This window comes from Myodes glareolus, chromosome 10 (assembly GCF_982192425.1).
Source record: "Myodes glareolus chromosome 10, mMyoGla1.1, whole genome shotgun sequence".
NCBI classification, from domain to species: Eukaryota; Metazoa; Chordata; class Mammalia; order Rodentia; family Cricetidae; genus Myodes; species Myodes glareolus.
This window is the reverse complement of record NC_142035.1, coordinates 69,316,766-69,331,512: the sequence shown is the minus strand read 5'-3', so window position 1 is coordinate 69,331,512 and position 14,747 is coordinate 69,316,766.

Sequence of the window (14,747 nt, the reverse complement as noted above, 5' to 3'; positions counted from 1 at the left end):
CCTACCCCTGAGCTATGAGAACCGTATCTTTCCCTCATCCAATGAGGATCTGTTGAACCCTGCCTTAGGGGAAGACAGCCCGTATACACAAACAAAAAAGCTTGTTTTAACAAATTCGGCTATGGTTTGGGTCTGTTGTGGGATATTTGTACATTGTGTGAAGATGTACACCTGTGGTTGATGTAATAAACAGCTGAATGGTTAATAGCTAGGCAGGGAAGGATAGGCGGGACTTCCAGGCAGAGAGAGGGGAAATCAGAGGGATGAATCTAGGCACATCGGAGATGCCAACAGGATGCAGTACAAATCAGATATACAGGACAGAGAAAAGGTAACCTGGTCACGTGATAGAATGTTAATTACTAGAAACAGGTTAATTAAGCTGTAGAGCTAGTTAGGGAAAAAAAAACAGCCTAAGCTTAGGCCAAGCTTTCATAATTAATAATAAGCCAGTGTCGCTATCTGCCAGCTGGTGGTCCCAGTGAGGAAGTACTATTACACGGGTCAGTAGTCTTTCTTCTCGAACCTGTGGGATTAATGCTACCTGGAGACTATGCCCCGCTTGTCCACTTTGAAGCAGTTTTATTCTTCCCCTATTCAATACCCAATGTCATCTTAGTGAAACAGCTTTCCCCGTTCTGTCCTCACCACTACCCCTCTTTGTAATTTTCATTTTGTTTTGATGGAGATTTCAAAGCCCACAGCTTTTCATATCTCTATGTTCACCCAGCCTTTCGTTCAAGCTGCCTGTCTCCTTCCTCCTCTCTCTTGTCCCCATCCCAGCCCTGCTCCTGTTTACTTCTCCCTCCTCTGTCTCATTTGTTACTGTGAGACTAAGACTTGGGCTTGCTGTTTTTTTCCTCCCAACCTCTACCCTTAGAAACTCCCCCTTTATATCCCCAAATTACTGGAACCAGAGAGGCAATTGATTTCTTCTCTTTTTTATTTAAAACTTTCTTTTTTACTTATTTTTTGTGTCTTTTACATAATACATCTCGATCCCATGACCCCATTCATTTCCCATCCGTTCCTATCCACTCTAGGCCCTTGCAAGGCCTCCTCCAATAAAATAAAATTTAAGAGAAAAAAAAGAATAGAATAAAAAGAAAAGTCTCATCGTGGAGGCTGTAGTGTGACACGGAGAGACACGCAGTAAACCCTTTTGTACATATAACTTTGCTTGCAAGTGTTCATTCCAAAGAGTCATTGGTCTGGTTCAAGGCTTTGGTCTGGTTTGTGCTACACTATTGATGCTGGACCCTCACTGGAACTCCTCTTGGTTATCCTGTTGTTGCCCTGTGTCATGGAGATCCTGCAGCTTTGGGTCTACAGGACCGGCCCCTTCAAGCGTCCTCATAGATCATGGCTGGGGTAGATGTTGGGGTGGGTCAACCCATATTCCCAGTTCTGGGCCTGGGTAGTGTCAGGGTTGGTCAGCCTTTCAGCTCTCCACAGGACTCACCATCAGGGTGGGCTCGGGGTGGAGCCAGATCTCCTGCGTTTACAACCTCAGGGACAGAACTCCCACACCTAGACCATCAGGACAGCTCTACTGTGTTGCCCAAGTAAGGTGTGGAGGTCACTTGTGGAGGCGGCGGGAGGGAAATCTCTCCACTGCCCACACCACCATATGGCAGATGAAGGGCGGAGCCAGATCTCCCATGCTCTCGTTCTAGTCAGACCACCTGCACCCCTGTCAATAGGGTCAGCTCTGTTGTGCTGCCGTGACGAGGTGCAGGGCCCACATTCCCAAGGGCAACAGGTGGCAGGTGCAAGCACAGAGGGCATCTTTCTCTCACCCTCACCACCACAAGGCAGGTGAGTGGGTGTGGCCAGCTATCCCTCTTTCACAGCCTCAAGGCCAGCTCACCTGTGCCTCCACCAACAAGGTCAACCCTATGGTGCTGCCCAGGTGAGGCGAGCAGCGACTGCTTTCCTGAGTGCTGCAGCTGGTAAGGGTGAGGGTCGACTTCCTCATCTGTTGCAGATGGTGAGGGGCAAGGGGTAAGAGAAAGCATCTCTCCCTTACCCATGAGGCAACTGATTTTAATTGAAGAGGCTATGACTCCATTTTGAAGATGGGCATATTCCACTGCCCAGTTATATCCTTTCTCCTTCTATATCTAAAATACTTTCGATCGACATATGAGAAATAACTTAAACATTAATATTTACTGTGGTACAATTTACAGCAACCAAGTGATAAAATCAACCCAGGATTTGTTGACAGATTATTAGATAAAGAAAACATAGCATAAACACATAACAGAGTTTTAATCAACCATAAAGAAGAATTAAATTACGTCATTTTCCTTTTTTTTTAGAAACTGGATACACTTGAGGTCATATTAAGCAAATAAGCCAAATAAGCACCATCAAAATTCAAACACAGTTCTTTGCAGATCTTGGATAATTCTCAACTTCATATGGAAAAAAATGGAAAAATAGCTAAAACAATCCTGAACTATAAAAGAACGACTGGAGTATCACCATTCCTGATTTTAAGTTGTACTACAGAGCTATAGTAATAAAAACTGCATGGTATTGACATAAAAACAGACACATTGATCGGTGGAATCTAACTGAAGATCCAGACATAAATTCACATACCTATGGACACCTGATTTTTGATAAAGAAGTCAGAAATATACAATGGGGAAAAGACAGCATCTTCAGCAAATGGTGTTAGTCAAACCAGATGTCTGCATGTAGAAGTATTCAGAAGTATTCAGATAAACCCATATTTATTCACCCTGCACAAAACTCAAGTTCAAGTGTATCAAAGACCTCAACAGAAACACAGATACACTAAATTGGATAGAAGACAAAGTAGAATACAACCTTGAATGCATTGGAACAGGAGACAACTTCCTAAACAGAACACCTATATTGCAGGCACCTAAGATCAACAATTAATAAATGGGACCTCATGAAACAGAAAAGATTCTATAAGGCAAAGGACGCCCTCAATAGGACCAAATGATGACCTACAGAACAGGAAAATATTTTCACCAACCCTACATCTGATTGAGGGCTAATATTCAAAATATATAAAAAACTAAAGAAATTAAACATCAACAAACCAAGTAATACAATTTAAAAATACAATTTAAAAATGCAGTACAGATATAAACAGAGAATTCTCAACAGAGGAATCTCAAATGGTTGAGAAACTCTTAAAGAAATGTCCAGCATCCTTAGCCATCAGGGAAATGCAAATGAAAACTTCTTTGAGATTCCATCTTACACCTGTCAGAATGGCTAAGACCATTAACACAAGTGACAACTCATGCTGGCAAGGATATGGACCAAGGGGAAGAGTCCTCCATTGCAGGTGGGATTGCAAACTTGTATAGCCATTTTGGAAATCAATATGGCAGTTCCTCAGAAAATAGGGAATTTTCTGTCTCAAGACTCAGCTATACCATTCTTGGGCATTTACCCAAAGGACACTCCATCCTATTACAAGGACACTTGTTCAACTATGTTCAATGTGGCTATTCATAATATCTTATATATTCATAATAGCCAGAAACTGGAAACAACGTAGACACCCCTCAACTGAAGAATGAATAAAAACTTTTATCTAGAAATCCTACTCATTTTTTCTCATAACAGAGTCCCTCCTCCCGGCTTTCAGCACCACCTTCCTCCCATCACACTTCACACTTTTCACCTACTTAACAGTCTCACTGCTCCCTCCATGCTCCCTCACAGTTTGCTTTCAACAAAATGTCCACAGTGGCCTTTTAAAAGTAAGTCTGGCTGGGGCTGGAGGCATGGCTCCATACTTAAATGCACTTGCTGATTTTGCAGAGAGAAGGTCCTGGGTTCAGTTCCCAGAACCTACATGGTTGCTCACAACCAACAGTGACTCCAGTTCTAAGAGATCCAATGCCCTCTCCTGGGATCCACAGCCTCCAGTCATGCACATAGTTCACACAACTGTAAGCAAGCAATCTGTACACAAAACAAAACTAAAATAAAAAATTTAAGTTAGTGTGGTCATATCATTTCCCTCCTCAAAACTTTACAACAGCGTCATTTTGATTCAGTAAAAGCCAGGGTCCACCTTAGAGATCTTTGCTGTCCATTCCAGTCACACATAGCTACCAAAGACTTCTGTAAGCTTTTCTAATTGAGATAAGCCATAAAAGCAAATATTTGATTTTAAAGAACAAAGAATAGAAAACATATCATTAAATATTTTATATCAATCACATGTTGAAATGTTGAGTCTTTCAGTATACAGAGTTGCATTAAGGTGCTACTAAAATTGATCTAATTTGTTCCTTTTCATTAAATTATTTTATATTTATTTATTGTAAGTGTGCCATAGTGCATGTGCGATCAAACTCCGGTCATGATGCTTAGAGACAAGCACCTTTGCCCACAGAGTCTGCTTCCTGGCCTTGTTATACTTTTAAAAATGTAACATTAGAAAATCCAAAACTATAGTGGAAGTTTGTATTGTAGTTCATTAGCTAGTACTAATATAGAGAGCATACAACCATGAGGCAGAATGAGATCATTCATTAAGTGAGTATAGCCAGAAAGCAGAAGAGGGATAAGGATGCAGCCCTTTGAGTCTTCCAAAATTAAGACTCCAGGGAGACAAAGGAGGACTATTTTAAGAGACTGGAAAATTATCCATTGAAATGAGAGAAGACTCAAGTCGGCGACATCCCAGAAGTCAAATGGAGTGAGCATGGCAAGGAGGAAGAACTCAGTGTTTCATATGAGACAGTGACTAAGAATGGAGGACTAGTTCTGGCAACACGAAACATCCTCTCTCCACTCTACCTCTGAACACACTAACCTTTGTCTCCTCTGAGTCCTTGCCAGCTGCAGGGCCTTGTCGTGTGTGCTGATTAACTCTTACTGTTAACTTGATAGAACCCACAATCACCTGGGAAGAGGGACTCTCAGTTGACGAATGGCCCAGATCAGAGCTCTTTGAGTAAAATGCTTTAGGTAAGTCTTAAAAGAGAATGGGAAGAAGAAACGAATACTATCCATATATGGATCACACTGTGAAGAGAAAGAGAGAGAGAGAGAGAGAGAGAGAGAGAGAGAGAGAGAGAGAGAGAAATGTTGAAATTGTGCAGTGACGAGTGAATGGAGTAGGAAAATTCAACAGAATTTTTAGGGAGCCTTGAATGTTGTGGTTTATGACTTTAAAATGAGACTACACAATAAAGCTGAGTACTTTTCTTAAGTCAAGGAATAACCAGAGAGAGGTGCAAAGTAGGAAGACAATCATAAATAACTGGAATGGAATTCTGCAAAGGAAAGAAGGGCATGTGAGAATTGCCAGAGTGTATAAAGCCAGCTTCATCATGAGCTGAGATCTTGGATGGATAGGATGTAATGAGGATGGCGGAAATGGAAACTTTTATAATTTAATAAAATAAAAAATATATATATATAAAGGACAATGAAAAGATGGTGAGCCAAAAAGCTTTTAGGGAGTTGGAAATAGGTGGTGGTCCTGGAAGGGAATACCAGTGGCTGATATTATGGACAGGCATCCAGGTCTGTGTCGGGAGAGTATATAAATGGATCATCCTATGGAAATGAGTGGCCAAGGTTAGGAAGGCATGAGATCATTACAGAGGAACAGATCCAAGTACTCAGAAGCCAGAGTATTAAAATGACTATCTACATCAGCAATTCTCAACCTGTGGATGGAGATCCCTTGGGAGTTGTATAGCAGATATCCTGCGTAACAAATATTTACATTACAGATCATAACAGTAACAAAATTATGAAGGAGCAATGAAATAATTTACAACTGGGAGTCACCACAACACGAGGAACTGCACATGCTATGAGGGTCATAGCATTGTGAAGGTTAAGATCCTCTGGTCTACATGGAGGTGGAAATCACGAAGAATTGTGACAGATGTGTTGTTGGTTTGAGTGAGGGTCAACTGGAGGCTTAACTCGTCATAGAATATGAGAAATGACCCCAAATGAGATGATGTTTACAATAGGAAAGAGAGTTAGTCATGATGTCATTGCTTCCACACCAAAATTCCTCAAGGGAGATGAGAACTTGCTCTGGTTGGAGTGATGAAAAAGAAACAATGTCCAAAATTTCACCCTAAATTTATGTACATACCATCAACAGCTTCTATTTCACTGTTCACAAAAGTCATAGTTTATTTTTAGGAAGAGGGGCTGAAATAATGGTAGTGTTACTTATTTACCACAGTAACATGAGGGGGAAACACACACATACACATACACGCACACACACAAAGTACCACTTGGCTAGGATGCAAGCAAACAAGACTCTGGTAGGATCAGGCTTCATTTAGAATAATAATGTGTAATGGACACTCATAAAGAAGGTTAAAACCACAGGGCTTTTGCCTCAGATAGATTTCAGGGCATAGAAATGGATAGGAGAGGGAAATGAGGAATGTGGTCAGGAGAGAAAATTAATCACAAAGATTTAGGCTTTAAGAATGGCCAGGTAAATTGGAATAAGAAAGGAAGTGTTAGATCACCTCTTGAGCGGACTGTTGAAGCTCTTTGTGGTGGGGAAGAAAAGAGGTGAGGGTTATGCCAGAATTTCGCCAGGACTTTGGGGTCCTTTGAAACTTTGATGTCAGATTTACCACTTCTTGAACCCAAGATAAGTGGCTCTCACTTCCAACCTTATGCTAGAAGAATTGAGAGTCACTATCTAAGGCAGTTTGTCCATTTGTGAAGAAGTTTAAGTTCCTGAGGCTAACACAAGATAAAATGACAGGCAGAAAGGGTAAGCTCTCTTTGTTCAAAGTGTAGGTTTCTGATGCCAGGAAAGCCTTACTTCAGCCTAAAGATGCAGGTATGGTTATATGCTTCAGGGTCCAATTGAAAGACTTAAAGGCTTGAGAATTGCAGGGGTAGAGTACTGTTTAGTTCCTATGGAGCAGGATGTTTTAGAAAGGGTCTTTAACTCATATCTGGCACAGCCCCAAGAGTGCAGCTGTTTCTGCATAGAGCTTTCTTTGCATTAATAACAATAAAACACACAAAAAAATCAGCCCAAGGATAAATGCTCAGTAACATTTAGAAAAATAAAATTTTACCTAATATTCTGAATGAGGGAAGTTCAGGTCAAGTTCATTGAGAACTAGCAAGATGAGTCAGTGGCTGAGATCTGTAGAAGCTCTTAATGATTTTTATAATTGTTTCCTTGATAATGGGATCATAATAAGCAGGTCAATGTTAAATTAATAACAGGGAAGAACTCTAAAAGGCATATTAAAACATGATTTTAGCTTATTCGTCCAAGGCTTGAAGCCATATTCTTTTTGTTCTTCCTGATAGCATATCATCTATCAGAAGGAAATATTTAAGCTAGGAGATGAAGTTCAAAACATAAAATTATCAAGGATGAAAATATTGTTTTAACAACCACCTAACAAAGACTCTGTGGGCACAGTCCTCCCCTCTGCTACTCACTCCCTCTACCCACACTTCACTCAACTGGTGACCACTTAACCTAGAAAATAAGCCTAGGTAATATTTGCTATCTCCTGAAGAATGAGATACGTGATACACACACAGACTCACATACACAAACATATATGCATACACACATACTCACAGATACACATACATACATGAATACCCACAAACACACATGATATACATGAATACCTACAAATAAATACATATGCATATACAAACACACACACACATACACATATACACACATACATATATAAAAACACATGGGGTTTTCTCTGGTCAAGGAACATAAACACTTGAGCAAACACAGTACAGTAGTGGTGATCTTTATTACATGTACCAGAGAACAAAACATTTGGAAATATGTTTCATTTAGTTAGTTATGTTAGTGATGCTGAAAATGAAGTGCAGGGCCTCATGCATTTGAGGCAAGGATTCCAACACTGAACTGTACCCCAGGCTCTGATACTGGCCTTAAAGGATGAGCAAAAGTTTGCTGGAGGAAAAAGGAATATATCACTCAGAAAGAAAAGCGTGTGAAAAGGTGGACAGGTGTGGCATGTTTGGAGCTGAGTGCCGTTCTGCAGAGCAGGACTGTGAAGAGCTGGGGTTACTGCCCAGTCATCGCCTCTGCTCGCTGACTTGCCCTGGCTCCTTCCTGAGATAAATCATTTCTCCCTACTCCATCCAATGCCACTTTGCATCTCTATCAAAACTCTTGCCGCCAAAGCCACGACACCAATGAAAACATTTAACACCATCTCTCTTTTGTCCTGTGTCCCAGCCCCCTCCCACTATGCATATAAGCTGTTTGAGAGACGAGTCTCCCTAGTGCCCTGCACAGCACATCACCACACTGAGTAATTAGGACATACTTGCTACGTTTAACTATCAAGCTGTTTTCTCAGTCTGTTTGTCTTCTGGCTAACCATTTAATTGACTGGATGAGTGGAAAGACTGAGTAGCTAAAAATTATTCTAATTGTGCTCAGATTTTTCTCTATACCTGGAAAGTTATAGGAAGAAAAAAGAGACGTGAAGGCATTTACTTTCTTGTTTTAATTTTCACATGTGGGACTTCTATTTTCTTTGTTTCTTTTTCTTGAGACAGAGTCTTGCCACGTAACTTAGGCTAGCCTCAAATTCCTAATTCTCTTGCCCTATCCTCTCTAGTCTTTAGGTTATAGGTGTGCACCATGACCAGCGGCAACAATTTACTCTTGTTCCCTAAGTAAATATTAACTTTCAAACAGGATTTAGGTTAACATAGTGATCTGGGTTTCTTGAATTTATTGAGTCTGTTTGCAAACTAAATGAGCCCGAAGTTTAAAGTATCTAGTGCTTCAGATCATAAGAGGAATTAACTCCAAACCCGTGAGTGAAAGCATCCTAGGGACGCTCATCTGCTCAAATGGGTTGAAAGTTCCTTGAGAGCAGAGCTCCATCAGATAGTTCTCGCCTCCTGAGCAGTGAACACTTTAGAGTTGCCTGGCTGAATACTATGATGGTGATTGGTCAGGAGAACCCAGTTGACCAGAAAGCTCCAGAGACTGCATTTTTGGGTGTTTTAAAGACTGTGATACGTGGGGTAAAGCTCACAAGAGGTTTATAACAATATTCATTTCTGCTTGTTCCTCGTAGTCAGACTACAATTTCATAGATGTGCTCCATGCTGTTAAAAATAAAAGACTTTGGAACTGGATGTGAGGTCTTGGCATGCACAAGACTATGGGGTCAATCACCAAGAAGAAGAAAAGCAAATAGCCATGGTTTGGAGGTAAACCATCCTTCGGGGCCCTGAGGAGTGGCACTATTTGGGGAAGTTGTGGGACCTTCAGAAGTTGGGGCCTAGAGGGAAAGAGCAAGTTGTTGGGAGGCAGACAGTCTTTAAAGGTTATTTCTGGCCTATGCTCTATATCCTGCACTGTGACATAGGAGCCCAGCCACGCACTGCCCTGTATTGACAGGAGCCCAGCCATAGACTGCTTTGTATACTGCAGTGACATAGGAACCCAGCTATGCACTGCACTGCCATGAGCTCCACTATACTTCCCTGTCAAACCGTGAGCCAAAGCAAATCCTCCCTCCCCTAAGTTGCTTCTGTGACATATTTTTTCATGTCAACATGTAGCATAATACATACATACAAATACACATAGACAGAGACATAAGTTTATTTTCTAGTTCCTTTGCAGTAGACAGAGGCATGTAGCAAAGTCCCGATAGATGAAACAAAGGTTAAACAATGGTGTGGAATTTCAAAAAAGGATGCTTAAAACCTGCTGGCTCACAACAATCATGGTGGTACGTATCTGCAGTTCTAGCATGGGGAGGTTGAGGCAAGGGCACCTCAAGTTTGAAATCAGCAGAGACATACATGTACAGCAAGTTCCAGGCCAGCTAGAGTCATGCAATGGGATGCTCATTTCAACACACCAGATGAACAAAACAAAAAAAGGCCATTGATTCGGCAGGGAAGGAACGTTTTACTCGTGGGTGACGCCTTAGTCTTTATTTTCCTACTGTACAATCTATATGTGGTGGCTGGAGCCCCAGCAGCCAGGACAGATCATGAATGTACTTGACTATGAAAACCATAGTCTAGCATCATGGTACAAATACCAGTGACTGGGACTCTCACCTAGTGGCTTGGTGGGTCTATCATGGATGTACCACATAACTTATCTCTGGATTCTTTCTCATGGGAAAGACACATTGTTTTTCACTCTGGGGTATGTATGAAGCTTTATCTAATTCTGATTCACAAGTATAAAACTAGAATTTGAAAATATATGTTATGCTAAATGCTGTACCAGAACTTTTAAACAGAAATCTGTCCCCCAAATTTTTATAGGTTTGAGAAAATATAAACATTCATGCCATGTTTGGCAATTTTCAGATTAAAAAAAATATACATTGTAAACCTGTGACGTGAATATTTAGAATTGCATCTGTCAGAAAGGCAACAATTTGCATTATATATGGCTATATATAGTATATGTAGTGCTATGTGCATGTCTGGAGACAGACAGCAATGTTGAGCATTCCTTGTGTTACTTTGTATTCCTACAGGTTGATAGTAATGCTATGTCACCTCTTTTATTCCTAATTTTGATATTCCTTTTTTTTTATCAAATTACAGAATTTCCATTGAGTCGTCTTTTCACAAAATCAAACAATGTAGGCCAGGTGTGGTGGCATAGGTCTCTAGTCCTAGCACTTGGGAGGCAGAGACAACCTGATCCACGAGATGAGTTCCAAGCCAGCAAGGGCTATCTGTTAAAAAGAAAAGAAAAAGACAAAAGGAAGGAAGTAAGGAAGTGCAAGGAAGGAAAGAAAAAAGAAAGAAGAATGAAAAGAAAAGAAAGGAAGAAGAGATGAAATATTGGCTTCAGTTTTCCCTATGGTTCTGCTTTCTGCTCGGTTTTCTGTTCTGTGTTGTCTGTATTTGCCTTTACATCTGCTCAAACCTTTGTCGTCCTTTTCCTTCTGTTTAGTCTGGTTTTAGCATGTGGTTCTCAAGAGACCTTGTTTTGTTTTTGTTTTTGTTTTTAAATATAGGTACTTAAAACTATCAATTTCCCTCTAAGCACACTGTTAGCTGCATCGTGAGCATATTTTTAAACACTGAAGTGTTGTGATGTACCGACTTGGTGAGAAATGTGCTGTACTTCTTAGTCATATAAAAGTTTTGTTTGCATTTTTCCATCGCCCAGCACTGTTGCTGTTATTTTGAACAGACAAAGCTTTTTATGAAGCAAAATTCCTTGGCCTTTATTAGATAGTATAGAAAGGTGTTTTTCTTGAGCTAATCTAAAACTCTGTTTTGTTTCATCTTCTCTGAAAAGAGAAGGTACTCATATGAGATATGTCCTTCTTCAGGTTTGCAGGTTTCCTCTCTAGCATATATTTCTACTAAGTATGTTTTTAAAGCCTGGAAACAAAGCTGATATCCTTTAAGTCAAAGTCAACTAATAGGGAAAACTTTCCAAGCTAAGTTCTTTCTCTTGCCATGCTTTTTTCATAATTTAGCAGGATTATCACCGACTCCACGTGACAAGTGACATCATTGCTATAATGAGAATTCCAAGCAGCACCACTGGATCAAAGCCCATCTGCGTGCCTGCTCCCACACTTGACAAAACAAATTCCAAATTCATTCAGCATGCCAGTGCCATTTAGTCACTGTGACATATCCCAAATTTTGGACTCTGTGCAAAAGCCAGTCTGTACCCACAAAATTAATCATGGAACATATTTTATGACGTTTGACAACAACTTAAAAGGTTCTCCTCTCTGGCAGGTGGCTCTGCCAGTCTGCAAGCATGCACATGATAAATTCTGAACAATATACATTGTGTAACTGAAAATACTTTGTGAAGGACACACACCCTGGAGAGACCCCAGAGCAAGTCCAACCAATCCTGAATTCTTACTCATAGACAAACCCATCAGACTTGCAAAGGAAGTATGATGGCCCCAGGTACTCATAGAGAGCCAAAGAAAAGGCAACAGCTCATGTGCCAGGAGATGCTGAGAACATTGGCACGTTCGCCTGTGTTGGCAGGACCAAGAGTTTGAGATGGCTAATTTAAGCGACAAGATCCTGGCAAACAGATTTATTTAGGGCAAGGGTGCGTCAGGAGGATGCCAGAAAAATACATCAAGCTGTGTCTTATATGCACTTCAGAGTGATGATGAAACAATTGACATTAAAAAGTCAACTCTCACACTTTAGTCTAATCTAAAATCCATCGAGCAAGAGAAGCAGAGATTACTTTAGATCTCTGACACTCTTGAGAGTTCTCTGACAACAATTTTCCTTCAGAAGGTGAAGAGACTTCTCCACACTTTCAAGTTTAATTGATTAGACCAAGTACTGTTGTCTATTAACTAATCTTGTTTATCTGCTTGTTTAGAGAGAAGGGTTCCTGTCGTCCGGGATGGCCTCAAACTCATTATGTAACCAAAAATAACTCTGATTTCTGATCTTGCTTCTAACTCCAAGTGTTGAAACTAAGGGCACGGAACAACACAGTTGGTTTATGTGGTACTGGGGAATCCAGGGCTTCTTGCCTGCCAGGCAAACTGAGCTACATTCACAGCACACTTAATTCATTTTAAATGCCAACTATTTTACATTTGACCATGACATTCACATTAAGTAAAATAAGATATTTGCCCAAGGTTTTACTTTTCTAAGGAATAAATACCATATAAACTCTGCTGGGGGAAGATACAGTAAGTTGAGGATTTAATTGCTCTACCAAAAACCTTTAAAAGATATAGCCCTCCAAAATTCCTATTTTATATAGTAGTGACTATTTCTGTACAGATCTACAGGCAATAAAATAGTAAACCATTAGAGCATCTTGCCTCATCATATTCCTTTCCATTTTCCCTTTTTCCCTAGACAGCCTCCTGCCCCCAGGTTTACCTACCTACTCCCCTTTTGCCTCACTGATGTGATTACAATCTCTTAGGGTAAAAAAGTTCTGACTGCCTGGCAGCTTACTTAGGACTCTTGTTTGTTATTCAAAACACTAAATTTGCACAATTTAGTTTTCACTAGATTTGCCTAGATGCAGACTTCTCATTCTAATTTTAAAGTCCCCTGACTTCTCTGAGGCAGGATGTGACAGGGAGAGGCAACTGGAGAAGAGGATCTCTTCCATGGGAAGAAAAAGTCATGATTAGAAGGCAGAGTGGGTGACTTCCTAACCCAGCAGAGGCTTAAGAGCTAAAGCCAGTCTTTCATTCAGGCTCAGAATTGCCTCTGAGATACAAGACACTGACCCATGCCTTCTGTATCCTCCAGGTCTCCCCCAACTGTGATGGAGCTACCCATTCGGAAGAGATCCTTCTTTGCACAACAGCTGGTTCTCTCATTTTGCATGTTAAGGACAAATGGGTTGTCATCTTGAATCGTACCTATCCCACTCAGAAGCAGTTCCTAGAACTTTTTCTTTTTTACCTGTACCTCAAATACTATAACACTGATTCTATGTTGCCCTCTATACAAGAATATTCTTTTTATGATTCTAGTAATTCTCTTGATAACTTTGCCTCTGTGCTTTTGTAATGAAAAAAATAATTTTAGCTGGAAAAGGCCCCAGGAATAATTTTTTTGAAACCCAAAAAGAGTTCACTGAGTCACTCTGAATGCATCAGAACCACTGAGTTTGAAAACTGTTGTTTCCAAATTATTAGCGTGTATAAGGACTGAGTTCAGTCCTCAGCGCCTATGTAGTAATAAGTACACACATAAGAAAAATGTATATTACCAGAGATTTTCCTAGAGATTCTAATTTATTAAATTCCAAAAGTTTTAAGAAATGTATATTTACATAAATATTTGTATTATTTGCTATACATTATGTATATATCATCAAGTAATTTTCAGGTCTTCTTCAATGTTTTTGATAAATGAGAAAACTCATCAAAAGTGAGACTATACTCTTCTCACAAGCCCACAGTGGTCCAGTTTTGACTGGAAAAGAGAGCCCTTGATATGTAGGCTACTACTTTTCCATAATTTTGGGATGCTACTCCTACAGAATTAGGAAGTTCCTCCAAATGTTATAGTGTTATGTCAGACAAGACAAATACATTGTGCACCATGCACTAGTCATATCTAAGAGAAGATGTTCTGCCCAGGCATAGACTTAGCCCTGTGTTATCACCTCTGTCAGGCACAGATAACTGAAGTAGGAATCAAGGGTGGCAAATCCACAGACCACCTACAGTTCAGTGAGATTCAAATACCAAATAGTGGTTTTATAAATCTAGCAAAGAAAATCATCTAATCTTTAAGCCCTTGAAATCTCTAAGTGTTTCTTTTCTATTCTTTCCTCTTTTCATTTATTTATTGGGGGAAGGGCATGTACCACGGTACATGTGTAGGGGTCAGAAATAACGTTTGTGAATCATTTCTTCCTTACACTGCACATTCCAGGGACTGAACTCGGGTCTTCAGGTTTGGTGACAAGTACCTTTAAGTTACGCACCCACCAGCCCTCTTATTGGTGCCTGCACTCTCCAACCATTCAAACAGTATTTTTAACGTAGGTCTCCTATACCTTTTCATAATATCCGTAACCAAGAGTGACTATTTCTATTTGAAAACATAAGACTAAAACAACTTTGATTCCAAGATAAAATATATCAAGTTTTACCTTACTAAATATTACTGCTTTTGTCTCATTATTTTCATTTTATTAAAATACATCTAGTCAGGTTTGTGGTGGCATGTGCATATCATCCCATCACTTTGAAGACTCA